Raw genomic sequence first — 26,275 nt, 5'->3', positions numbered from 1 at the left:
TGTTCCACAACTCTGCTCTGGATTCCTGTGGCTCATTAGCAATCTTTGATATTCTGGCTCATAGGTGCATCACTCCAGCCTCTGCCCCAACTACTTCTCTCAGCATTCTCCTGTGTGTATCCAAATCTGCACTTTCCATAAAAACATTAGTCGCATTGGCATTAGGGCCCACCCAAAGGACCTCATCTCAACATAGACAATCACATCTGAAAAGACATTATTTCCCGCTAAGGTCACATTCTGAATTGAGTTGGGGCTTCAACATATGAATCTGGAGGGGGTGGAGGGAAAACCCACTTTAAATTATAACAATCTCTCACCAGAGTAAAAGAAAGCATTTAATCTTCAGCAGGACAGCCCACTGGCAGGGCACCATAGTTTTAATATAAACCATGGCAAGAAATCTCAACTCAGGTGAATGACCCACAACTTCAACAATGAACTCAATTATAGAGTGAAACTGACATCATCAGCAGAATTCTGTTCTTTCAAATGGGGATCTAATGATAATGCTAAGTAATCAACTGAAACGAGTAATTTTACAAAAGTAAAAAGTACCATGAAATTTTTTATTGGTATATTATAATTATACGTAATTGTGGGAGTTATTATTATACATTTGAACATGCACACAAAATAATTCGGTAAATTCAAACTGGGGAGTGCAATTGGCCAAACCATTTAATTTTTAAACAGCAGGTCCTCTCTGAGGCAATTTCTACAATCTCCTTCCTCTCTCTCTCTCTCTGTCTGTCTCCCTCCTCCAGCCACGCAAGATGTGAAAGAAGGCCAAATGGAAGAAGGTGACCCCAGTCCTGCTGTCATAAAGAAGCAGAAGGCTAAGAAATTAAATATTCTCTGCTTGGAAAAAAGTCTAAATTTTGGCACTGGAGAAACATGACACCAGCCCCAAAGGGACCTCAGTTGCTTTGTCCAGTGGCCCCACTTCATCCAGCTGCAGTGCGGAGGGCTATTCCCTATGTGCTGCTGAAAATGTCTCCTGTGATTAACCAGTACACACAGGCTTGAGGCTGCCAGCTACCCAAACCAGAGATAAAGCAAGAGAAGAAGCAGAAACTGTGGACCTATACTGCCCATGACAGGGATGTCCCACAGAGACACTTCCTGTCAACCACCTTGGTGAAGAACAAGAAGGTTCAGTTGGTGGTGACTCCACGTGACATGGATCCCTTCAAGCTGGTTGTCTTCCTGCCTGCCCTGTTTCAGAAGATGGAGGTCCTCTACTCTATCATCCAGGGAAAGGCCCTGCTGGGACACCTAGTCCTCTGGAAGGCATGCCACACCTTACCTTCACACAGGTTAACTAGGAAGACAAAGGAGCTCTGACTCGGCTGGTGGAAGCTATCAGGACCAATTACAGTGGCAGATACCATGAGATCTGCAGCCTCTGGGGAAGCAGTGTCCTGAATCCAAAGCTTCTGGCTCACAGTGTCAAGCTGCAAAAGGCAAAGGCTAAAGAACTCACCACTAAACCGGATTAAATGGGCTTTATGTAAATAAAAATGAAAGCTCAACATGGTAGCCTGTGCCTGTAGTCAGCTGTAGCTACTGGAGATGCTGGTGGAGGAACTTAGGAGTTCAAGGCCAGCCTGGGCAACACAGCAAGATTCTGTCTCAATAAATAAATAAATAAATGTATGTCTGGGAATATAGCTCAGTGGTAGAGAGTATGCTTAGCATGTCCAAGGCTCTGGGCTCAATCCCCAATACCAAAAATTTTTAAGTGAGTGTCTTTCAAAAATTGTTTGAGTGGCACCAACTTTTGCTGATCAAATAATGCATTTCCGTTAGTTGAGAGAAAAGTCCCATGATTTAGAGTTGCAATCTCTGAACAGAACAGGAAGGTCCTCCAGAGATAGGAGGTCGCATATTTTATCTGTTAATTTAACCACAGTTGACTGATCAGCACCAGTTTACACACTAGTATTAGATGTGAACAAAGCACTGCTCTGACGTCAAAGTTATGTCGGGGGTTTTTATTTGCTTTCTTTGGAAATATTTTTCTTGGGCTGTTTTATTTGATTTTGTAATGTCCAGGGAATTTAGAGAAGACAGAAGCACATCAAAAGTTTCTTAAGTGCCCTCTGTCATCCAATGACATTAGAATTGGCTTAAAAAGAATAGTCCTTCATGGATGTGGTGCTTTTCTTCCAGGAGCTCAGAGAGTCTTTTACAACAAGTATTATTTTCTGTTTTATAGTTTCTGAGGTGCTCAGAGGCTAGGCCAAAATCTGTGGGTAGATATGAAAGGGAAAATCAAAGACCAAAATATTGTGGTTAGACTCCTAGCCCATAAGCTATACTTCTGAGAAAAATGACTCCCTTTGTAACACAGTAATCATCAGCTACTGTATTATCTGGGTATCTATAACTATAGCTCAACTAACCAAAAGGAGTATTTGTTTAGCAAAAAATACTGAATCTGATCACGAGTCTCAGGATATTGTATGCATGTGAGATGCAGCAAGGAAATAAGTTCTCATGGATTTCCATTGGAAAGAGAGAGTCAATAAATAAGGTTAACTTGTAAGTGTACTGGGCTTAATATCACCATCCAATATTTCTCCATCACCTGGGACCTGCAAATGTGGCATGATTTAGAAAGAGCATCTTTACAGATATAACCAAGTTAAGACCGGATCATGCTGGATGATGGTGGGGCGTCAATCGAACATAACTAGTGTCTTTAAAAGAAGGAAATTTGATGGGCTGGGGTTGTGGCTCAGGGGTAGAGCGCTCACCTAGCATGCGTGAGCCACTGGGTTCCATCCTCAGCACCCCTTAAAAATATAATGAAGGTATTGTGTCCACCTACAACTAAAAAATAAATGTTTAAAAATAAAAGAAGGAAGTTTGAATGCAAAGACAGAGAGGAGCAAGAAGAAAATCATGGGGGCAGGAATTAGAGTGATTCCATTTTAAATCAAAGAATACCACTGATTGCTGCAGTCACTGGACGCCAGGAATGGATTCTGCCCCAGGGACTCCAGAAAAAAATCAAAACTATTGGCACCTTGATTTTGGACTTGTGTCTTCCTGAACTTTAGGACAATAAATTTCTGTTGGTTTAAGTTCCACAGTTTGTGTTAGGTCTTTATGTCAGCCTGAGGAAATAAAATAACACAATTTATGAGTGATGATAAGTATTAAGGAGAAAAACTAAAGCACTGAAGTGGGATTAGTTAGAAAACTACTATAATAATCCAGGTGATACCTGATGGTGACTTGGACCAATGTGACATAATCTTGCAGAAGGTTGCATGTTAGGTTGGCTGGAAAAATTCACTATGAGAAGGTAACATGGATAGAGACAAGACTGAAGGAGGTGAACAACCCATGATGATACCTGGGGAAAGTGTTCCAGGCTAGAAGGAAAAGCACGTGCAAAGATCCTGAGGTTTGTATATACCCAGCAAATGGTAAATGCTATGAGGTAGCTCAGGGAATGACAAGGAGGCCAGTGTGGCTAGATTTGAGTGACAGACAGTAGAAGAGAGAATGGAAGGAGAAGATGAGCTTAGAGAGGTGGTGGGTAGCCAAATGATGGAAATGCTATGAGCTGTCAAGACTTTCATTCAGACAGAAAGGAAGCTCTTGGAGAGTTTGGAACAGAGGACCAGAGAAGAGTGATAAGATCTGACCTATATTTAATAGGATCTTTTGAGTTGTGGAGAATATCCTGAAAATTATGAGACAGAAGCAGATAGATCATTTAGAAAACCATTGCAATAGTCCAGGTGGGCAATGATGCTGACTTGGATCAATGTGGGAGTTGGCAAAGATGTCTGCTCAGGGTATTTTTGTAGATATGGCCAATGAGACTGTGAACCAGATGTAGAACATGAGAAAATGAAAGAATCAAGTATAGCTCCAAGAAGCACTGCCAAAGAACTGGAAGAAGGGGCTTGACAGGCACTAAGAAGGCCATAAGGGACTAGGGATGCTGAGGGAAGTCGGGAATCGTCCAGAACCGTTAACCTTCAGATTCCAATTAGATATATAAGACAGAACACTGATTAAGCAGTTGGCCACACAAGACAGAGGAAGGGAGAAATCTTGGTGGGAGGTTCTAATTTAGAAATTGGGATACAGGCAGTATCACATGCCTGTGTGTTCATTATACCCTCCACAGTGCTTCTCACGTCCCTGCAGGAGGAGATATAATCTGGCAGTGCGGGGAGGGTGACCCTGCCTCTAACTTGTGACAGTTCCACACCCTTCTTATGGGAAGAATTAGAAAAACAGCTTCGCACAATCTGTTCAATGTTTTAAATTGTTATATATTTATTATTTATAACCCATCCATCTAAAAAAAAAGCCATGTTAGGCATAATGTTCAAACACATAAAAGAAGAAACATACAATTTGAAAAACTCAAACAGCAATTAGAGAAGTAAAATAAGTAAGCCAAGCACCTGTGAGTTGGAGACTTCTCCAAGTCCTTTTTTTTATGATCATCCTATTTAGCAGAGGATAAAAAGCCAGCAGGCATCAGACGCTCTAGAAATTGCTAAATAACATTTCCATTTTTCTCTCCTTTCTGGAAAAAAAATTTTGAAAGTATTACTTTGAAAAAAAATGAATAAAAGTTTTGAACTGATGGGTGAGATCTAACCACTCAAATATGAGCTGCCTGCCCCAGATGTCTGTAAGGAAAACGGGCTTCTTCCTCAGGGCAGGAAGCCAAGAGAGGCCTGCTTAGCATGCATGCCCCTGCAGAATTCCAAATGAGGGCCAAGACAGGGCAGCAAGGGCTCCAGCTCATTTCTCAATGGGCAATCTCAGTGTTGTCCTTACCAGAAAGCACTGCTTTGTTTATAGACGGTTGTCTGGTCCTTTGATAAACTATATATTTTCCCCTGTGGTCTTGAGTCTTCGGACACACTCTTTGAACTTTGGAAATGTAGAGGGCTGACAGCATCTAGGCAATGTGCCTGACAGTTCTATTCTCTTATCTTTACGGGAGACTTGCATTCAGTGTAAGTCTGGAATAATATGTGATCGTTGTCCAGAGGGTCCCTGAATTCTAACCATACCTCAGTTGTCAGCTGGCAATCTCTCATGGAAAGAACAATAAAATCCAAGAGCAAGAATTTTACTACGTCTGAAAGATCTCACTGGAATGATTTAAATTCCAATCAGTGCTGGCTGCCAGGGTAAGAAAGGGAAGTGAGAAAGTGTATTAAAAGAATCCTTTGGTAGCTCTGATTTAGAAATGGGTCTACTGGTGATATGATCATTTTCCCTGGGACAGAAGTTCTACTAGACCTCCTTCCCCCAAAGCTTGCTACTAATTTATCATTTTAACTATTTCTGGAATAGCTTGTGTGTGCCCAGCAAGTGATAAATGCTGTGCTATACTCAAAAGATGCATGAATTTCCTCAGGAAATCACAACCACACTGAGAAAAATGACAAAAAACACAAAATACATACACACATTAGCAAAAAGAAAAATCTAAAGCACAATAAAATCATGTGATAAAATGCAGTAGAAACAATAAATGCTGTTGTAAGAAGTCAAAGGAAAAGATTGGAATTACCAGAAACAGTCAAGGAGACGTCCTAAGGACATGAAAACTGAGGTAGATTCTGAAAAAAAAAATATATATATATATATATATATATTTCTTTGTCATAGTCAAGACAAGTAAAAGTCAGAAAATGGTTTGAGAGCCAGAATAATACCTCTGGAAAATATCCACAGTTGATCCCTAGAACCTATGTCTATATCACCTTATGTAGCAAAGGGGACTTTGCAGATGGGATCAGGAAGTGATTAAGAAGGAGGAATTATCCTACATGGACCCTTTCTAATCACATGAGTCTTTAAAGCTGAAGAATACGGCAGAAAGGTCCACCAGAGACACGGGAAGATAAAAGAGGAGGGATTAGGAGCATGAGGTGGACGCAACTCTCTGTGGAAGACAGAGTAACAGGTCACAAGCCAAAGAATGCAGGCAGCCTCTCAAAGCCGGAAATGACTTTCAACTGACATCCAGAAAGGAAGTGGTTCCTCCATCCTACAATTGCAAGGCCCCAAATTCTGTCAACAAACTAAATGATCCTAGACACAAAACCTCCCTTAGAGCCTCCAGAAGAGAATGCTACCCTGATAAACATCTAAATTTCAGTCCAGTAACACCCTCATGAGACACCTGACCTACAGAACTATAAGATAAAAAAAAGAATCTACATTGTAGGTTTGTGATAATTTGTCACAACAGAAATAGAAAATTATTCACATAGGTACAATTCCAATAGCTTAGCTCATACAGAGAACTTCAGTCAAAACTTTATTTTTTTATATTTTTTATACTTTTGCAGTACTGAGGATTGAACCCAGGGTTGCTCTATCACAGAGCTACACCCCCACCCCAAGCCCTTTTTTTTTTTTTCTTTTTTTGATATAGGTTCTTACTAAGTTGCTGAGGCTGGCCTAGAACCTGACATCCTCATATCTCAGCTTCCCAATTTCCCAAGCCTCTGGGATTACAGATGTATGTCCCTGTGCCCAGCTGATTTATTATTTCCGTATACACTACTTATTTCTGCAGCACAGTAGGAACACCATGAAACATGGCTGCACTTATACCACCTGCTTCTGAGAATACTCACAATAGCTGCCGCAGCCAAAACACATTTGCAAACGTTTCCTTGCACATAGGTCTCCACGCAGTAACCCATATAGCTCTAATACCCTGTCAAAATGAAATGAACTAGGGAAGAACACCCGACCTAAGAAAACTGACCATAGGTCAGTAGAAGCTTACCAGATGACCCAAGAGCATGCTTCAGGCTATGGTAATGGACAAAGCAATTGAATAAAGGCACGAAAGGAGTCATAAGGCAAATGGTGGTGGGCAGAAGGAAAAAGAGACACACAGAAAAGAAGTGGTAAAAAGAGGCCATTCAGAAGCTAACAGAAAGCATAAGTGCAATCCACAGGTTAGCAGAAACCCAGATATTAAAAGAAGAAGGCAATCTGAATGTGGTAGTGCATGCCTGTAATCCCAGCAGCTTGGGAGGCTGAGGCTGGAAAGTAATGAGTTCAAAGCCAGCCTCAGCAATTTAGGGAGAACCTAAGCAACTCAGCGAGACCCTCTCTCTAAATAAGATTGAAAAGGGGCTGGGGATACAGCTCAATTGGTAGAGTGTTTGCCTCGCATACACAAGGCTCTTCATTCAATCCTCAGCACCACAAACAAAAAAAGATGAGAGGCTGAGGATGTGGCATAGTAGTTAAGTGTCTCTGGGTTTGATCCCCAGTACCAAAAAGAAATTTTAAAAGAGGAAATAAGGAAGGGAACACAGGCAGTTATTTGACAGTGGTAGGAACAATGGAAACAGAGTGGCCCCAACTGTGGAGCAGGAGAGGGAAACCAACATTCCCCACTGCTGAGGGGGCGTGAGAGATCAAGACTGAAGAACAAACTTCCAGACTCCATGAAGTTCTCAGAGAAAGTTGCCCATTGTTTATTTCCTAGTCTTTGTGTCCATGGGTAACTAGACCACTCTCATCTCACAACCTGAGGGAGATGAACTAGCACATAGTTCCATACCATGCCACTCACTGAAGGTGATCGACCTTACTGAGTAAAAGGATAATTATTATCTTTTGACCTCCTGGAATTTGGGCCTCCATGAATTTCACATAATTAGTACAATCATAGCCTAGTATCAATTTCAGTTTTTTCATGGGTATTAGTCTTATTAGTTATACATGAGAACAGAATATATTTTGACATATTATACATATATATAGTATGATTTATAATGTACATATTCTCTTCTGATCATACATGATGTAGAATTGCATTGCTCATGTAATCATATATGATGCGCATAGGATAGTAATATATGATTCATTCTACTATCTTTCCTATTCCCATTCCCCCCCACCCTTTCCTTCATTCTACTTTGTTTAATCCAAAGTACTTCTTCTATTCTTCCCTACCTCAACTCCCTTATTGTGAGTTAGCATCTGCATATCAGAGAGAACATTTGGCCTTTGTTTTTTTTAGAATTGGTTTATTTCACTTAGCTTGCTACTCTTCAGTTCCATCCATTTACCAGCAAATGCCATAACTTTATTCTTATTTATGGCTAAGTAATATTATATATATATATATATATATATATATATATATATATATATATATATATATATATCACAACTGCTTTATCTATTTGTCTGTTGAAGGGCACCTAGGTTGGTCCCATAATTTAGCTATTGTGAATCGAGCTGCTATAAACATTATTGTATCTGTGTCACTGTGGTATGCTGATTTTAAGTCCATTGGGTATAAATTGAGGAGTAGGATAGTTGGGTCCGATGGTGGTTCCATTTCAAGTTTTCTGAGGAATCTCCATACTTCTTTCCACAGTGGTTGCACCAATTTGCAGTCCCATCAATAATAAATGAATGTACCGTTTTCTCCACATCCTTGCCAACATTTATTGTTGCTTGTATTCTTAATGGTTGTCATTCTGACTAGAGAGTGACATGAAATCTCAGTGTAGTTTTAATTTCCATTTCTGTAATTGTTAAAGATGTTGAACTTTTTTTTATAAATTTGTTAATTGATCATATTTCTCCTGTGAAGTGTTCATTTCCTTTGCCCATTTATTGATAGGATTATTTGGGTTTTGTTGTTAAGTTTTTGAGTTAGTTATTTATCCTAGAGATTGATGCTTTATCTGAGATGCATGAGTAAATATTTCCTCTCATTCTGTGGGCTGTCTCTTCACATTATTGATTGTTTCCTTTGCTGACAAGAAGGTTTTATTAGCTCGATTCCATCCAATTTGTCAATTCTTCATTTTACTTCTTGTATTTTGGGAGTCTTGTTAAGTCAGATCCTAAGCAAACATGATATAAATACTGGGCCTACTTTTTCTTATATTAGACCAGGACTATCATCTACTGCCTAAGTCCTTGATCCACTTTGAGTTGAGTTTTGTGCAGGGTGAGAGATAGTGGTTTGATTTTATTTTGCTACATATGGATTTCTAGTTTTCCCAGCACCATTTGTTGAAGAGGCTATCTTTTCACCAATGTAAGCTTTTGTTGCCTTTGTCTAGTATAAGATGATTGTATTTATGTGGGTTTGTCTCTGTCTTCTATTCTGTACCATTGGTCTACATGTCTATTTTGGTGCCAATACCATGCCATTTTTGTTACTATGGCTCTATAGTATAATTTAACTTCTGGTATTGTGATGCTAAGAATTGCTTTGGCTATTCTGGGTCTCATTTTTCCAAATGAATTTTATGATTGCTTTTTATATTTCTATGAAAAATGTCATTGGGATTTTAACAGGAATTGCAATAAATCTGTATAATGCTTTTGATAGTATTGACATTTTTTTAAATTGATTTTATTTTTTTAAATACATGACAGCGGAATGCATTAGGATTCTTATTACACATATAGAGAACAATTTTTCATATCTTTGTATATAAAGTATGTTCATGCCAATTCATGTCTCTATACATGCACTTTGTTTTTTGCATTACAATTCTTATTACACATATATACCACAATTTTTCATATCTCTGTTTGTATATAAAGTGTGTTGACACTCAATTCGTGTCTTCATACATGTACTTTGGATAATGCTGTCTATCACATTCCACCATCCTTGCGAATCCCCTATGCCCTTCCTTTCCCTCCCACCCCTCTGCCCTCTCTAGAATTCATCTATTTCTCTGATGCTCCCCCTCCCTACACCACTATAAGTCAGCCTCCTTATATCAGAGAAAATATTTAGCATTTGATTTTGGGGGATTGGCTAACTTCACTTAGCACTATCTTCTCCACGCCATCCATTTACCTACAAATGACATGATTTTAATCTCTTTTCTTGCTGAATAAAATTCCATTGTGTATATATGCCACATTTTTTTATCCATTCATCCCCTGAAGGGCATCTAGTTTGGCTCCACAGTTTAGCTACTGTGAATTGTGCTGCTGTAAACATTGATGTAGCTGTGTCCCTGTCGTATGCTGTTTTTAAGTCCTTAGGGTATAGACAGAGGAGAGGGATAGCTGGGTCAAATGGTGGTTGCATTCCCAGATTTCCAAGGAATCTCCATACTGCTTTCCATATTGGCTGCACTAATGTGCAGTCCCATCAGCAATGTATGAGTGTACCTTTTTCCTCACATCCTCGCCAACACCTGTTGTTTGTCTTCATAATAGCTGCCATTCTGACTGGAGTGAGATGATATCTTAGAGTAGTTTTGATTTGCATTTCTCTAAATGCTACAGATGATGAGCATTTTTTCATATATTTGGTGATTATTGTATATCCTCTTCTGAGAAGTGTCTGTTCAGGTCTTTGGTCCATTTGTTGACTGGGTTATTAGTTTTTTTGGTGCTTAGCTTTTTGAGTTCTTTATATACTCAAGATATTTGTGCTCTACTGATGTGTGAGGGGTAAAAATTTGCTCCCAGAATGTAGACTTTCTGGCATTTTTACAATGTTAATTCTGCCTATCCAAGAGGATGGGAGACCTTTCCATCTTCTAAGGTCTTCTTCAATTTTTTTCTTTAGTGTTCTATACTTTTCATTGTAGAAGTCTTTCCCCTTGTTTGGTTAGATTGATTCCCAAATATTTTTTGAAGCTACTGTGAATGAGGTAGTTTTCTTAATTTCCCTTTTTTAATGGACTCAACACTGATGTATAGGAATATATTTGATTTATAGGTGATAATTCTATATCCTGCTACTCTGCTTAATTCATTTAGTAGTTCTAGAAGTTTTCTAGTAGAATTTTTTGGGTCTTCTAAAAATCATGTCATTGGCAAATAGCAATAGTTTGAGTTCTTCTTTTCCTGGTTATATCCCTTTAACTTTTTTCTTCTGTCTAATTGCTCTGGCTAGAGTTTCAAGGACAGTATTGAATAAAAGTGGTGAGAGAGGGCAATCTTGTCTTGCTCCAGTTCTTAGAAGGAATACTTTCAACTTTTCTCTATTAAGGTGTTAGCCTTGGGTTTATCATGTAGCTTTTATAATGTTGATGTATATTCCTACTATTCCTAGCTTTTCTAGTGTTTTGAACATGATGCTGTATTTTGACAAAAGATTTTTCAGCATCTATTGAAATAATCATATGACTCTTGTCTTTAAGTCTATTGATGTGATGAATTATGTTTATTGATTTCCATATATTGAATCAACCTTGCATCCCTGGGATAAACCCCATTTGATTGTGGTGCACTATCTTTTTAATATGTTTTGTATGCAATTTTCCAGAATTTTATTGAGAATTTTTGCATCTATATTCATCTGGGATATTGGTCTAAAGTTTTCATTCCTTGATATATCTTTGTCCAGTTTTGGTATCAGGATGATACTAGCTTTATGAAATGAGTTTGGAAGGGTTCCCTCTTTTTCTGTTTCATGGACTAATTTGAGGAATACTGGTGTTGAAGGTATTGTAGAACTCGGCTGAGAATCCATCTTATCCTGGGTCTTCTTAATTGGTAGTCTTTTGATGGCATCTTCTATTTCATTACATAAAATTGATTTGTTTAAATTGTATATGTCCTCCTGATTCAGTTTGGATAGGTCATCTGCCTCTAAAATTTTGTCAATGTCTTCAAGATTTTCTATTTTATTAGATTATAAATTTTCAAAAAGGTTTCTGATTATCTTCTGTATTTCAGTAGTGTCTGTCATAATATTTTCTTTTTCATCACAAATTTTAGTAATTTGAGTTTTCTCTCTCTTTAACTAGTATAGCTAGGGGTTTATCAATTTTATTTATTTTTTCAAAGAACCAACTTTTTATTTTGTCAATTATTTCTTTTATTTCAATTTCATTGATTTCAGTTCTGATTTTAATTATTTTCTGTCTTCTGCTTTTCATGTTGATTGGTTCTTCTTTTTCTAGGATTATGAGATATAATGTTAGGTTTTTTATTTGGTGGCTTTTTATTCTTTTAATGAATGAGCTTAATGCAATGAACTTTCCTCTTAGCACTGCCTTCTGAGTGTCCCAGAGATTTGATATGTTCTGTTGCTATTCTCATTTATTTCTGGTTTTTTTATTATTATTATTTCATCCCTTATTTCTTCTACTATCCATTGTTAATTTATGCCAGGTTTCTGTTCTCGAAACTAAAAGGCTCAGGGGTCACTCTAGGTAAACTGGGCTGCACAAAATAACCACACAAGAGACACAAATACCTTTTTCTTTGGAGTTCCTGTGATGGCTCCTCTGACCTTAAGGGTCCACAGAAAGAGAGAGAGAGAGCATGCACTGACCCCTTTTATTGAGGAAAAGCTATTCAAATGAGGCAAGGGGTCAGGTTTCAGGAGGCTGAGTCTATCTTCATGATGTCCACTGTCAGCAGGTTGACTGACACCTGGGTAGGCCACACCCAAGGGCATAGTAAGAGAAGGGGACACACACAAGGCACTTCCATGGAAGATTCTATCCTAAACAGGGCAAGGGGTTATATTATGAAGGAACAAGTGAGCATAGCTTCACCCATGGGGCTGTAGCAAGACACACCCATTTCTGTGACTGAGTGCTTCAGCACCCAGATGGGGAGTGTAACTCAGTTACCCATAAGGTTGGCCTCCCAAATAATTTAATAGCAAATTATTTAGTTTCCTGGTGTTAGAGTAGCTTCTATTTTTAATTTTATCATTGACTTCTAATTTTATTCCATTATGTCTTATAGAATGCAAGATAGTATCTCTATTTTTTCTGTATTTGCTAAGAGTTGCTTTGTGGTATGAGATATGGTCATTTTAGAGAAGGATTTATGTACTGCTAAGAAGTGTATTCACTTGTTGATGGATGAAATATTCTATATAAGTCTGTTAAGTCTAAATTATTGATTGTATTATTTATTTCTATAGTTTTTTGTTTAGTTTTTGTTTGGAGGATCTATCCAGTACTGAGAGAGGTGTGTTAAATTCACTCAGTATTATTGTGTTGTGTTCAATTTGATTCTTGAAACTGACAAATATGTATTTGATATACCTAGATACTCCATTGTTTGAGGCATAAATATTTATGACTGTTATGTCTTGTAGTTGTCTAATTCCCTTAAGCAGTTTGAAATGTCCTTCTTTCCTTCTGATTAACTTTGGCTTGAGGCCCCCTTTATCTGATATAAGGATAGAAATCCCTGCTTTTTACAAGATGCATTTGAATGATGTGGCTTTTTCCCCATCCTTTCCTGTCAGTCCTTGGATGTCTTTGCCTATGAGGTAAGTGTCTTGGAGACAGCATACTGTTGGTCTTTTTTTTTTTAATGCAGTCTATGTCTTTTGATTGATGAGTTTAGGCCATTTACATTCAAAGTTATTATTGAGATATGATTTGTACCCCCAGTCATTTTGGTTTATTTCTGGTTTTTAATTTGAATTGGTTTCTCTTTCAATTGACTATTCCTTTAGTGTAGTTCCTCCTTTTGCTGGTTTTTCCTTTTTTTTTTTTTTCATTTCATCTTCATGGAATATTTGCTGAGAATGTTCTATAGTGCAGGCTTTCTAGTTGTGAACTCTCAGATCTCACAGATCAGATTAACTACATACATTCTAAAAACTTCTCTGACATTTCTTCCACTGTGGTGTCAATGGATTCTATTATTGGAGCATCTTAGTGTGTTTGGGTGACTTTGCTCCCCTGTTTTTTCATGCTGTTTTTGTGTCTACCCACCTAGCAGTGTGGATCTGAGGCAGTGTAGTTTCTACCCTACAGACTTATAGTGTCCCTGAAAGTTTCTACTACCTTGCCATTAAAGGTGAGACAAATAATAACAACAACCAATACAAACAATATAAAGCCTTAAAACAAAAAGCTTCTACTAAGATGTCTACAGTTTTACTGCAATAAGCAGAAATGATACGTTTAGTTATTTCCTACAATAAAAACAGTAAGTTTTTCAAAGGGTTTACAGTTTTAGGCGGTGGACAAAGAGAGAACAGAAGTGGTGAATGATGTGATGTTTATGATGAAGGAAGAGAGAAGATAGAAGTAAAAAATTAAAAGAAGAGTGAAAGAGAGAATAATAGAGGTTAGCTGTTAGCAGGAGAAAAGAGAGAAAGAGAAACAAGGGAAACAGATAAGTGAGAGGAGAAAATATAAACAAAGTAAAAATTCTTAAGAAAAAGAAAAAAGGAAAAAGGAAAGAATACAAGACAAAACTGAAATATATTAATCAGTCATCTAGTCCTCAATAAATTGATGCACGAAAAAAAATTGGTTTCAAAAATGGTAGAAATATAAAAGAAAAGAAAATGGGGGGAAAAAAAAGCTCTGTATGAAAAATTGAACAATTGCTTGCAATGGAGTTCAAAAAATTCTCCGCTTCCCATTTCCCTTCTTTGCAGTTAGATGGAGGTTGTCTACAATATGATGCCTGTGCTCTACCCTCATGGTGGGGTTGTTAGGTTGAGAGGGTTAATCCCATAGGTGAAACTCCTGGAGTTGGGTTTATATGTGCTTTACTTAATGCTAATTGGTCTGGAGATTTTAAATCAGTGCACCTTCAGGGCCCAGCAACTGGAAGATTGCACCCCCAGAATCTCATTTGTGTTCCACTCATGTGGTATAGGGACCAGTTCTTAGCCCACTGTGTCATCTGCAGACCCCCCAATTCCTGGTCAATGATTCAGTCTCCAAACTCAATCTCTCCTGCCTCTGCCCTTTCAAATTCCTGGTCAGGCACTTCTCTCCCAGCCCATCCTGCAATCAGCCAGATTGGAGGAGAGGGCAGCCAGGTGGGTTTCTAGATGAGTATTCCCCTGTGTAAACCTCTCTCTATGCTTAATTTTTTCCTGGTCACTTAGGCACATGCCAGTGTGGCCTGGCTTGGTTTTTTTTTTGTTTGTTTGTTTTTTGTTTTTTAATCAGACTTGGGTCTGCCAGGAATTGGCTCCCACAGCTGCCAGCCCCTACACCATGGCTGCAAAATAGTTTCTTCCCCTGTCCTCCATCAACACCACTGGGAGGGATGCTGGCTTTTTTCCCTACAAGGATATTGTGCAGCACACCTTACTATTTTAATCAGGTAGGGCATCTAATTTCTAAACTCTCTGTAGCCCGTCGCACCTCAGTCCTTTCAAGAATGGGGGTTCCTTTAATTCCCTTATTGCTTTACTGCATTCACAGAGGAGCCATTCTGGCTTGTGCCTCCAAGCTGTGGCGCTGGCAATTTCTTCCTTATTTTATTGCATTTCTCCTGAGTCCCCAATCTATTTTGAATGTTCAATGTTAAATTCTAGTAAAGTTCCCCCTAATTTTTGTGCATTCACCCACCTTGCTGAAAAACTGCTTTCTTGGTTTCACATCACAGAGCCACCAGGGTAGCAACCTCTCTATTCCACCATCTTCTCCCATTCTCCCCTACTGAATTTTTATGGAGAAAATTTTGTATTTCAACAATGTATTTATGTAACAATAAATATGCATTGGTCCACTGCCTTTTAGAACTACTGACAAGATGATTTTTGCTTCTGAAATAGATAATCAAAGTCCCATTTTTTTCCCCTTTCTACCATGAAAGAGTATCTCCTTTGACTACTCTTTATAAAGGAATCTTCTACTGAATGGTTCAGTTGCAAGAATAATACCAGATCAGCAATAAACACCAGATCTACTACTTGGAAATATCTAAGAAAACATAGATAAGGAATCACATAATGGTACATTCACAGTTTCCTTTTTTTTTTATTTTTAACATGTGGATAAATATAGCTACCATTTGCTGAACAAAGGTATCATGTGCCAGCCACTGTACACACATTATGACTAATGTTCATAAGAACTATTGTGAGAGATAGTAACAGGCCATGTTACTTTAGAGGTAAGAAGCAAGAGCTTAGAGGGAATAGATAGCTTGGCCAAAGGAACTCAGTTCTAAATGGCTGATGCTGAAGTCAGTTTGTTTTAAAGTCCTTATGCCTTGTTCATGCCTGCTTTGTGTTCTTTGATTTTTTTATTTGAAGTACACAAGTAAGCAGACCCTGAATATCTCAGGAAGCAGGGTTATGACATCTACTTTACTTTTCCTAATTTAATTAATAAACAGTAGGAAAAGGTCAGTAGTCTATGTTGTACCTTCTAGGAGAAAAGATTTGCACTGGGACCTGGTGCCACCTGTTGGTTAATCTGTGAAACTGGTGATTTAGTTTATTTCACCTGCCCCCAAGTCAATCAAGATGTCCTGCAAGAATTTTTAAAATAAGAGTTATATCAAGAACTTTTCTCTTGGTTTCATTCTTTCCTACCTCTATCCTCCAAAATCTGTGTCTAGCCATTTGGCACCTCCTAAGAATTACTGAGGAGGAAGAAGATGGCGGCGAAAAGAGTGCATCACCCCAGTGCGCCGCATCACTGAGCCAGTGAAAGACGATATGAAATGGCTGAAGAATATCTTGTTGGGAATTTCCAGTGAAATTGAGGCGCTACAGAATCTAATAGACAGGTTTCCATCGTGCTAGGTTCGGCTGTGGGAGCTCCATTTCTCCGCACGGAGGGTCGCATAGCCTGATCGCTCCGCGGCTGGTTGTCTGTGGCGCGCGCTGGGGATCGGCAGGGTGCCGGAGCGGGAGAATAGCGAGGAAAGGGAGAACAGCGATACGGATTCGGGGGGCTCCTGCCAGTGATACATCGGCAGCGCTTGGTGCGGAGTTCCGGCTTGAGACAGAGGAGAGAAGCGGTGGTTCCAGTCACCGGTCTGACCACGGAGGACGGTGGCCGCCATCTTGGAGAGATGATGTAATCATCCCATTGTTCTGCTGATCTCAGCTCATTCAGCTACGGAACAGGTGATTTCAGGCTGGTATTTGCCTGCGTCTAGCAGACAGATTTCTTGCTCAGGATCGGGACTGGGGATCTTGTGGAGAATACTCTTGAAGGCTCGTGCCTGGCAAGGCGTGGGCCGGGCACTGAGCAGCGGGACTTGGGTTCCCGGGACTTGGGTTCCCGGGGCTAACCGGGCCCAGGTCTGAGGAATCTGCAGAGACTGCCTGTGAAGGCGAGCTCCGAGTGGAGCGTGTGCTGAGCTTGGGGCGACTGGGTTCTGACTCCCGGGACAGTTTTGGCCTGGCGCTGGGGAACCCGTGGGGGTCGGGGTCGCTTGCTGGAGCCAGCTCCCAGCGGAGAGAGTGTATCCGGATCGGAAAGGCGGGGTTCTTGCTACCTAAGCTGCTTTGGCCCAAGGCTAGGGAACCGGCGGTGACTGCTTCTCGGCCAGGGTCCTGCTGGGTGCTGTGGGGGCAGAGTGGAGCTTCCACCTGCGCCCAGAGCAGGCCAAGTGACCCGCCGGCGTGGTATCATGAAACCCCAAATGCAGCTGGGGCTGAAGAGAGAAGCCGCCCACGCCTAGAATAGGACCATCAACCCACTGGCAAGACAGGCCAGGTAGCTTGCCAACGTGGTGGACACGTAACACTGAGGCAGTCGCGTCACACTGGTTGGAGTGGGGGTGGAGCAGGGTCGCCGCCCGGGTCCGGAGGGGGCTCAGCGACCCGTTGGAGAGGTAGTCAGGTACCCCCATTGGGAGTGGGGGCTGTACAGAACTGCGACCCACCGGCCTAGAGGTCTGCCAGCGTGGTAGACAAGTCACACCAATTGGAGTGGGGGCACAGCAGAGCCGCCACCCACATCCAGATCAGGACCAACGACCCCAGGGTGTGGTAGTTACGTTACCACAATTGGAGTGGGGTCAGAGCAGAACAGCCACCAGTGCCTGCAGTGGGGGCAGACCTGCGACCAATTAGCGTGGTAGACAGACCACCCTAATTAGGGGAGGAGCACAGCCACTACCCGCCCTGCAAGGGAGACTTCCCAACTATACAAGAGCAATATAAATAAATAGGAGGTAAATTTCAAAAACACAACAGTTGCACCAAGCAGAAAGAAACGCGAGCAGTATGAAAAGACAAGGAAAGAAAGGACCACAAGCAATGCAGGTCAACTCAACTTTAGAAGAGGTAATAGCTGCAACAGACGGAATGTCAGATAAAGAGTACAGGATATATATGCTTCAGATGATCTGGAGTCTCAAGGAAGACATGAGACAGCAAAATCAGACAATGAAAGATCACATTGACAAACAAATCCAGGAAGTAAAAGATCAATTTCACAGGGAGATAGAGGTAATAAAAAACAAACAAATTGAAATCCTAGAAATGCAGGAATCATTAAACCAACTTAAAAACTCAATTGAGAATACTACCAGCAGATTAGATCACTTAGAAGAGAGAACATCAGACAATGAAGACAAAGTATTTCAACTGGAAAAGAACATAGACAGCTCAGCAAGTCTGCTAAGAAACCATGAGCAGAACATCCAAGAATTATGGGACAATATCAAAAGACCAAATTTAAGAGTCATTGGGATACAGGAAGGCACAGAGCTCCAAACTAAAGGAATAAACAGACTATTCAGTGAGATTATACAAGAAAACTTCCCAGACTTGAAGAATGAGACAGAATCACAAATCCTAGAAGCCTACAGGACGCCGAATGTGCAAAATCATAAGAGATCCACACCTAGACACATTATAATGAAGATGTCCAACATATAGAATAAGGAGAGAATTTTAAAAGCTGCAAGAGAAAGAAAGCAGATTACATTTAGGGGCAAACCAATCAGGATAACAGCTGATCTCTCAACACAGACCCTGAAAGCTAGAAGATTCTGGAATAACATATTTCAAACACTGAAAGAAAATGGGTTCCAACCAAGAATCGTGTATCCGGCGAAATTAAGCTTCAGGATAGAAGATGAAATTAAAACCTTCCATGATAAACAAAAGTTAAAAGAATTCGCAGCTAGAAAACCATCTCTTCAAAAAATCCTTGGCAAAACATTACAGGAAGAGGAAATGGAAAATAACATTGAAAACCAACAATGGGAGATAGGACAGTAAAGGGGGAAAAATAGTCAAAGAGGATAACAAATCAGGTTTAGAAACATCAATAAACAAATATGGCTAGAAGAACAAATCATATCTCAATAATAACCCTAAATGTTAATGGCTTAAATTCACCAATTAAGAGACACAGGCTAGTAGAATGGATCACAAAAGAAGACCCAACAATATGCTGCCTACAGGAGACGCATCTGATAGAAAAAGATATTCATAGACTGAAGGTGAAAGGTTGGGAAAAATCATACCATTCATATGGAATGCGGAAACAAGCAGGAGTGTCCATACTCATATCTAATAAAATAGATTTCAAGCCAAAGTTAATCAAAAGGGATAAAGAAGGACACTTCATACTGCTCAAGGGAACCATACACCAACAAGACATAACAATCATAAATATATATGCCCCAAATAATGGTGCGGCTGTGTTCATCAAGCAAACTCTCCTCAAGTTCAAGAGTCTAATAGACCACCATACAATAATCATGGGAGACTTCAACACACCTCTCTCACCACTGGACAGATCTTACAAACAAAAGTTAAATAAAGAAACTATAGAACTCAATAACACAATTAACAACCTAGACTTAATTGACATATATAGACTATACCACCCAAAATCAAGTAGTTACACTTTTTTCTCAGCAGCACATGGAACCTTCTCAAAAATAGACCATATATTATGTCACAGGGCAACTCTTAGACAATATAAAGGGGTAGAGATAATACCATGCATCTTATCTGATCATAATGGAATAAAACTGAAAATCTATGATAAAAGAATGAAGGAAAAATCAAGCATCACTTGGAGGATGAACAATAGGTTGCTGAATGATCAATGGGTTTTAGAAGACATCAAGGAGGAAATTAAAAAATTCCTAGAGTTAAATGAAAACACAGACACAACATATCGGAATCTATGGGACACATTGAAAGCAGTTCTAAGAGGAAAATTCATTGCTTGGAGTTCATTCCTCAAAAAAAGAAAAAACCAACAAATAAATGATCTCATACTTCATCTCAAAATCCTAGAAAAAGAAGAGCAAAACAACAGCAAAAGAAGTAGAAGGCAAGAAATAATTAAAATCAGAGCTGAAATAAATGAAATTGAAACAAAAGAAACAATTGAAAGAATTGACAAGACTAAAAGTTGGTTCTTTGAAAAAATAAATAAAATTGACAGACCCTTAGCCATGCTAACGAAGAGAAGAAGAGAGAGAACTCAAATTACTAACATACGGGATGAAAAAGGTAATATCACAACAGACACTTCAGAAATACAGAAGATAATCAGAAATTATTTTGAATCCTTATACTCCAATAAAATAGAAGATAGTGAAGGCATAGATAAATTCCTTAAGTCTTATGACCTGCCCAGATTGAGTCAGGAGGATATAGACAACCTAAACAGACCAATAACAATAGAGGAAATAGAAGAAACCATCAAAAGATTACCAACTAAGAAAAGCCCAGGACCGGATGGGTATACAGCAGAGTTTTACAAAACCTTTAAAGAGGAACTAACACCAATACTTTTCAAGCTATTTCAGGAAATAGAAAAAGAGGGAGAACTTCCAAATTCATTCTACGAGGCCAACATCACCCTGATTCCGAAACCAGACAAAGACACTTCAAAGAAAGAAAACTACAGACCAATATCTCTAATGAACCTTGATGCAAAAATCCTCAATAAAATTCTGGCGAATCGGATTCAAATACATATCAAAAAAATTATACATCATGATCAAGTAGGATTCATCCCTGGGATGCAAGGCTGGTTCAATATACGGAAATCAATAAATGTTATTCACCACATCAATAGACTTAAAAATAAGAACCATATGATCATCTCGATAGATGCAGAAAAAGCATTCGACAAAGTACAGCATCCCTTTATGTTCAAAACTCTAGAAAAATTAGGGATAACTGGAACATACCTCAACATTGTAAAAGCAATCTACGATAAGCCACAGGCCAGCATCATTCTGAATGGAGAAAAATTAAAGGCATTCCCTCTAAGATCTGGTACAAGACAGGGATGCCCTCTCTCACCACTTCTGTTCAACATAGTCCTCGAAACACTGGCCAGAGCAATTAGACAGACGAAAGAAATTAAAGGCATAAAAATAGGAAAAGAAGAACTTAAATTATCACTATTTGCAGATGATATGATCCTATACCTAGCAGACCCAAAAGGGTCTACAAAGAAGCTATTAGAGCTAATAAATGAATTCAGCAAAGTGGCAGGATATAAGATCAACACGCATAAATCAAAGGCATTCCTGTATATCAGTGACAAATCCTCTGAAACGGAAATGAGGACAACTACTCCATTCACATTATTCCCCCAAAAAATAAAATACTTGGGAATCAACCTAACAAAAGAGGTGAAAGATTTATATAATGAAAATTATAGAACCCTAAAGAAAGATATAGAAGAAGACCTTAGAAGATGGAAAAATATACCCTGCTCATGGATAGGTAGAACTAACATCATCAAAATGGCGATATTACCAAAAGTTCTCTATAAGTTCAATGCAATGCCAATCAAAATCCCAATGGAATTTCTTGTAGAAATAGATAAAAGAATCATGAAATTCATATGGAATAATAAAAGACCCAGAATAGCAAAAACAATGCTAAGCAGGAAGTGTGAATCAGGCGGTATAGCGATACCAGACTTCAAACTATACTACAGAGCAATAGTAACAAAAACAGCATGGTACTGGTACCAAAACAGGCGGGTGGACCAATGGTACAGAATAGAGGACACAGAAACCAATCCACAAAACTACAACTATCTTATATTTGATAAAGGGGCTAAAAGCATGCAATGGAGGAAGGATAGCATCTTCAACAAATGGTGCTGGGAAAACTGGAAATCCATTTGCATCAAAATGAATCTGAACCCCTATCTCTCGCCATGCACAAAAGTTAACTCAAAATGGATTAAGGAGCTTGATATTAAATCAGAGACACGGCATCTGATAGAAGAAAAAGTTGGTTATGATCTACATACTGTGGGATCGGGCCCCAAATTCCTCAATAGGACACCCATAGCGCAAGAGTTAACAACTAGAATCAACAAATGGGACTTACTCAAACTAAAAAGTTTTTTCTCAGCAAAAGAAACAATAAGAGAGATAAACAGGGAGCCTACATCCTGGGAACAAATCTTTAATCCACACACTTCAGATAGAGCCCTAATAACCAGAATATACAAAGAACTCAAAAAATTAGACAATAAGATAACAAATAACCCAATCAATAAATGGGCCAAGGACCTGAACAGACAGTTCTCAGAGGAGGACATACAATCAATCAATAAGTACATGAAAAAATGCTCACCATCGCTAGCAGTTAGAGAAATGCAAATCAAAACTACCCTAAGATACCACCTCACTCCAGTAAGATTGGCAGCCATTAGGAAGTCAAACAACAATAAGTGCTGGAGAGGATGCGGGGAAAAGGGCACTCTTGTTCATTGCTGGTGGGACTGCAAATTGGTACAGCCAATTTGGAAAGCAGTATGGAGATTTCTTGGAAAGCTGGGAATGGAACCACCATTTGACCCAGCTATTCCCCTTCTCGGTCTATTCCCTAAAGACCTAATAAGAGCATGTTACAGAGACACTGCTACAACGATGTTCATAGCAGCACAATTCACTATAGCAAGATTATGGAATCAGCCTAGATGCCCTTCAATAGATGAATGGATAAAAAAAATGTGGCATTTATACACAATGGAGTATTACTCTGCATTAAGGAACGACAAAATCATAGAATTTGGAGGGAAATGGATGGCATTAGAGCAGATTATGCTAAGTGAAGCTAGTCAATCGTTAAAAAACAAATACCAAATGACCCCTTTGATATAAGGGGAGTAAACAAGGACAGGGTAAGGACGAAGAGCTTGAGAAGAAGATTTACATTAAACAGGGATGAGAAAAGGGGAGGGGAGGGGAGGGGAGGGGAGGGGGGATAGTAGAGAATAGGACAGACAGCAGAATACATCAGACACTAGAAAGGCAATATGTCAATCAATGGAAGGGTAACTGATGTGAAACAGCAATCTGTATACGGGGTAAAGTTGGGAGTTCATAACCCACTTGAATCAAACTGTGAAAGATGATGTATTAAGAACTGTGTAATGTTTTGAACGACCAACAATAAAAAAAAAAAAGAAGAAGAAAAAAAAAAAGAATTACTGAATTTAGAAATTGGTCCTAGTTCTCCCATTTACTATGGTAAACTCTAGGGAGATGGATTTGGTTTCCCTGAGTTTGAGTTTCTCACCCATAAAATAAAGTGACACCTTCCTACACCCCAAATTTGTTGATCTGAGAACCAAGTGAGATAAAGTTTGGGAAAGTGCCAAGTAGGTGCAGTAATGCTCCACGGACCTAGTGTTATTGAGGCCCCTTGTTGGTACTGATCACTGCTTTTTTATTTAAAGTTTGAATTACACAAGAGAATTGCTCACATGCACATTTGCCCCTCCAGTATAGATCCCAGTTTCCCTAACTTTATTCCTGCCTGCCCCATATTACAGTTATTTCTCTTCTTCTGGGTTATGAATTTCCAAAGGAATGGGCTGATGGATGTGTAAGTACACACAGTGTATTCACCATGTGGATTCATGATGTTGCACATATACTGAGGACTCAAAGATACATGTGATTTTTTAAAATATATTTTCCTCAATGAGTGTGTGATATCAGGTGTGAATCAACTTTGCAATGCTTCGTTGAGAGAAAAGAGATGACTTTTAATGACAGGTCAGAATGGAGAGGGAGAAAAGCAAGAGAGGAAATGTGAATTTCAACTAGTCATTGCTGAGGGCCATTACCAAGTAGGAATGACGCATCGAAATTTCCTTGCCAAGCGTACCCCATGCTGCTTAGAGGACATTCAATGGGGCATTGCATGCATACTTTAATAAGGTGACCTTGCTCAAGGACCAAGGCGGATCCGGGTTTAGAGCTGATCAGGTTTGAGGAAGTAACTGGCTCCTTGAGTTTAAGGTGTTGCCAGTTTAAGATAATGGGTTTTAGGGAAGTTGGAAGTTGAAGATTATTGCTGGGATTAGGGTGTTTCTGCTGCTTGTTCCCGTTGAGTTCTCATGAGATTAAAAGGGGATTTGGAGATAGCCTCGTGGAGTAGGTGTATTGTGCGGGAGACAGCAGAACGCGATTGTCCCTGGACCTGTGTGGAGGCGGTGTGAGAGCTGGAATAAAGAATTGCTGTTTGAACCTACGAAGGTGTGTGGTGGCTCGTGATTCTGGTGCCAAGCCGAGACATTGGCCTTGGCAAGTCATAAACTCTGTGTGAAATATTAAGAGTAGAAATGTTGATTCCTGGGAGAAAATCATCATCTTGCATTACATTTGCCAATAATTTTTTCCACAAACATTCTGCAACATGGAGGTGTTGAATGACTTATCCAGATGTCAAAATGTGCAAGTCAATGCTAGAGTTTTCTGCCGCTGTGTGTATTTCTACTGTACCATACAATCACTTCACTGTATGGCTTGAGCTCAGATTATTGGGATTCACGTGTACACAAATACTCATATTCACCCTTCAAACCCCAGCTCAAATGTTACTTCTTTGAGAAGCCATCCATGGTGCCCTCAGACACACATCATGACATCATTCTCTGTAATCATATAATAGGCATAACACTTTATTCTGTTCTCAGAGCTTTCTTTCCCCCACAAAGTCACTAACACACTGCCCCGCCACTCGACACAATATTGGGCACCTTTTAGATGGTCTATAATCATGAAGCACACTAATGCCATCCTGAGCAATGGTTGCCTCGGAGAGTTGACTATTAATAGATACAGAGCAGGGCGACCTCTTCCATCGAGTGATAGCTAGGAAAAGAACAACAGCAGCAAAGGAAGTCTCATAAATTAACAGGTGAACTAAGACTTTGAACATCATTTAAAAATTGCCATTTTTAAATGTCAAGTATCAGTCAGTAGCAAAGGATGCTGAAGGAAGCATTGGTTCATAGAATGTTCTGTGATGAGTGAACATGGGAGTCAGGGGCTCAAGTTTTGGAGTCCAAGTCTCAGACTCTGATTCAAATTTGTTTTCTCCAGACTTGCCCAAGTGACTTCATCTCTCAAAAGGAACACTAACATCTTTGACTCCTCTTTCTTTTCAGACCTCATTAACAATCTATATCCTGCCTGCTTCCTTCTACCTTTACATTGGTACAATATTTTCTCAAGACAGTAACCAGTGATCCCTTTAAAAATGAGAGATGCCCTGCTCAAAACACTTCAATTGCAATCCAAGGTTAAGGACAAAGAGGATGGAACGGCTAGGTGGAGATTTCTGTAGACCCAACTCCAGGAAAAAGCAGAGCTTTATCACTACTCTGAAATACCAGATGCATGAAAGATTAAATTCAGTACTATCCATTTTCACATGAGATTTTATGATTGACTATTTCAATGTAATAAACAGGATACTTAGATGTATTGAATAAGATTCAGCTGTTGAAAATGGTTTTTTTAAATGAATTCAATTTTTTTCACCTGCCTATTTGTAAAAAAAAATTCCCTAAATAATAACTATCAAGAACTTGAAGCAAACTGTCACTAAAAAGTCTTATCAGATTTTTGTGTTTGGTTGTTTCAAGCCTGAAATCTGACACACACAAAAATTCATGGTCATTGAAGTGAGTTTGTTTCTTATTTTAAATGGGCCAAGATTTCATTTATTTATTTTTTTCTACAAAGTAAGACACTTTCTCTTGCACTCTATTATTTTATTTTTCTCAGAGTGGTTCTCTAAGTTAGAGAAAATATAATAATTTGTTTTTCATCAAGCCCCAGGATAGGTATTCCCAAATCCCCTCCAGTCTGCATACAAATATCACCCCTTCCCATCTGTGCTATTACATAAAAAGTATTGGAAAGTACTGAAATAATCATCAAGAGAAATAGAGACAGCAAACCAATTCCAAGGCACGTTCTACTACCTACTAGCTAGGTGATCTCAAATGAAATCTTTATGAAATTTAGTTTCCCATATCTATAAAATGGGGATTACCTTATCACACTCTTGTGAGAGGCATGTAAGGTGATGCATATAAAGTACTTGGCACAGTGCCCAGCATGTCATCATTTCTTGATGAGGAACAACTGTGTCATGGCAGTAATGGAAATGAAGATGGTTAATGCTGATGAGATGCTTCAAAGTACAAAACCGATTTTATATGTTAGTTCTGTAGACATTTTCAGCTAACCAAACTATATAACTTTTCTGTATCTGGAGCTCTGTGGAGGTATAGTAAGAATTGCACACAAACAGAAATGGAACCTCATTTCTCAC

General features: G+C 39.2%; 1 pseudogene; it reads left to right on the top strand.

Moving 5' to 3' along the window:
* The first annotated feature begins 793 nt into the window (after window positions 1-793).
* On the top strand, window positions 794-1,502 carry LOC110599086 (large ribosomal subunit protein eL8 pseudogene; annotated as a pseudogene).
* Window positions 1,503-26,275: the final 24,773 nt, after the last annotated feature.

Source organism: Ictidomys tridecemlineatus, chromosome 10 (genome assembly GCF_052094955.1).
Source record: "Ictidomys tridecemlineatus isolate mIctTri1 chromosome 10, mIctTri1.hap1, whole genome shotgun sequence".
NCBI classification, from domain to species: Eukaryota; Metazoa; Chordata; class Mammalia; order Rodentia; family Sciuridae; genus Ictidomys; species Ictidomys tridecemlineatus.
This window is presented reverse-complemented; position numbering and strand designations above follow the sequence as displayed.